Here is a 2,516-nt window from a genome sequence, read left to right as displayed (position 1 = left end):
ACCCTCAGACGGAGCTACAACCACAACACATTCACCCAGAGACATGCCGCTGGTTCCCTTTCACACACCGCACACACACACACACACACACACACACACACACACACACACCATCACCCCTTTCAAGGCTGCACTCGGCGCAAAACAGCAAAACCCAGATGTCAGTCATCAAACAAAGACTTTTCAAAGTTTCCCTCCTCTTCCTCTCCTGTTCCCCCCATCAGCCATATTCACCCCCCTCCTTTCTTTTTCTCCAAACAAAGATTGCATCTTACCCCGTAAAGAAATACCAAAACGAGCTGCAGGTGACTTGAGTATCTGCAGCTACAGATAAGAGATCCAGAAGTCAGGAGCTCCTCGCTGCTCACCTGTACTCCTGTGGGTCTGGCAGTGTGAAGGCAGGAGGAGGGTGTGTGCTGCTCTTTTCAGTCGCTGCAACCGCACACACACACACACACACGCACACACACACACCTCCCCTTTTTTACCTCTCCTCTCGCGCCGTCTCCCTCTCCTTGTGTCTCATGAAACAGACGAAGGATCAGGTTGGGAGGAGGCGAGGGGGGGGGGGGGGTCAGCTGGAGCACAGAAGGCTCTTTGTCTGGGTTTTTTCATATGGTTTCCTTTAAACTGGCATACTGAACACATTATGGTATAATATATTTTCATATTCAACAGAGGGATGATGAGGGGCCAGTGGGGCCCCAGTCTGCCCCCCCACTGCCTTTTCTTGATTAYGTTACCATCATGCACACTGACTGAAAAATCTAAATTAGGCAGGAAACTGTGCAAGAAAAGTTAATTTATTTGTCTTTTGCAACAATAAAAATCCRTTTTACTGAGCACTGAAGTTGCAAAGGTCAATGCAGGAGACACATGAACATAGATGCATTTGTTTTCCCCCATTTGTGTTGATTATAATTTATATATATATAATTTATTTAAATGTTTGGGGTGTTTGGGAAATTTGTGCACATCCAGTTTTCGTTCCAATCCAAAAGGTGCAGGTTTGTTCCTTTTAATAAGACGTGAACCCAATATTATAGGATTTTTTTGACATGAGAGCAGCTCAAGTATCCAAGTCAATTCCAGGGAGAAGCGGGTACCTAACTCATCCTCTGAAAGGACTTGGTTCTTTTATGCAGGAATGAACTAAAGGCTTGCTTCAGTTTTTGGAAGTAGTCCTGTGGGCTTTTTAATGAAACTGACAAAATAACATGTTTATTCAAAAAGAAAATGTCTTTTTAAGTTGGCCTAGGATATAATGAGCATTGGGTGGGCCAGTGATGCAGACTAATCTACCTCATCTCTAACCCGATGTTAAAACAAGTTGAAAACTACATTTTTATCCAAGTTAATTTCACAACCTYTCCGTTTTCTTAATGTGCTTATCTCCAGCAGTCAGAGACAGGGGCTACACCCTGGTGGGGTTTATGACGGGGCCACATGGAGACAACTGCATTAACAAACTGATACCTAAGGGCAATTTAGAATCTCTATTTGTCCTAACCTGCTTGTTTTTGGACTGAGCACAGTGTCGTCATGGTCATTTGGATAGGTTATTATATTTGTGAGTATTTGTTATTGTAKATTTTGTGTTCTTAATTATTGGTTTTTACTTAACTATTGTTTCCTAGTTCCAGTTCTTTGCACACCTGCCTCTCATCTRATAATTAACCTAGCTGCATACACTCAGTATTCACCCCTCCCAGCACATTTGTGTGTATACTGTAGTTCTTGGATTCACCACTGTGTTGTCAGAGCATACCATCTTCCTTCAGTCAGCTGGGTTCCTGTACTGGTTTGCATCTGAGTGCAAACCAGTACAGGAAGTAAGTATTTTTGCTGTCTTATGCCCTATTCGCACGGGATAAGAATTATCTGGGGACCCCATGTAAAAAATAAATTACTCCCCGATGTCTGTGTTTTATGTGGCGCATTCGCACGGGATAACCAAARCCTGAGATTTTTCTGAAATTTACAGACATCTCCCGAATATGATAATGAAGCCTGGTTAATTGTTGTCTATTTAGTTGAACACGGCGTTGAACGGATGTTAAAAAAAAACAATAAACATCAAGTTATCCACTTTTTCCGCTCTCCTTTCCTCTTGCTTTACAGCAGGCACTGTCATCTCCACGGCCGACAGACCACCCACCCCACCGCCACACACGGGTATGAGTGGTATGGATTTTTAGCAAAAGTTATAGATTTTTGAGGCTCATTAGACAGGTAAACRYCCAAAGGGGTTGACGTATACGAACACCTTCACAGCTGGCGAGGGTGCGTGCGCCCGGTGCGAGTAGCTACCCAAAGCGCGAGCCTGCTGCGCTACGGCCACAGTTCAACATTCAGCATCAGCCAAAAGGCTACAAACAGAAAAAAATAATTATTCTTACCGTACAGTGAGCCACCRTTTGCATCTGATCTTCCTCCCTCTCTTCAGAACTTTTTTTTTAATGGCGCACGTAGGCCTAATGTGTCTGGTTTTTCTGGGTCCCAAAAGGTTTTCARTG

General features: G+C 43.8%; 1 protein-coding gene across 1 annotated transcript in view; it reads right to left on the bottom strand.

Annotated features, from left to right (window-relative positions):
- synpo (synaptopodin) overlaps nt 1–467 on the bottom strand; it is a gene marked incomplete at its 3' end in the record, with an annotated part of 17,729 nt that extends 17,262 nt beyond the window's left edge. The window contains 1 exon segment of the mRNA XM_014006143.1: nt 276–467.
- Between the last annotated feature and the right edge of the window lie 2,049 nt (nt 468–2,516).

Source organism: Austrofundulus limnaeus, unplaced genomic scaffold (assembly GCF_001266775.1).
Source record: "Austrofundulus limnaeus strain Quisiro unplaced genomic scaffold, Austrofundulus_limnaeus-1.0 Scaffold34, whole genome shotgun sequence".
Classification (NCBI taxonomy): Eukaryota; Metazoa; Chordata; class Actinopteri; order Cyprinodontiformes; family Rivulidae; genus Austrofundulus; species Austrofundulus limnaeus.
The sequence above is the reverse complement of the archived record's forward strand: the minus strand, read 5'-3'. Positions and strand labels throughout refer to the sequence as shown.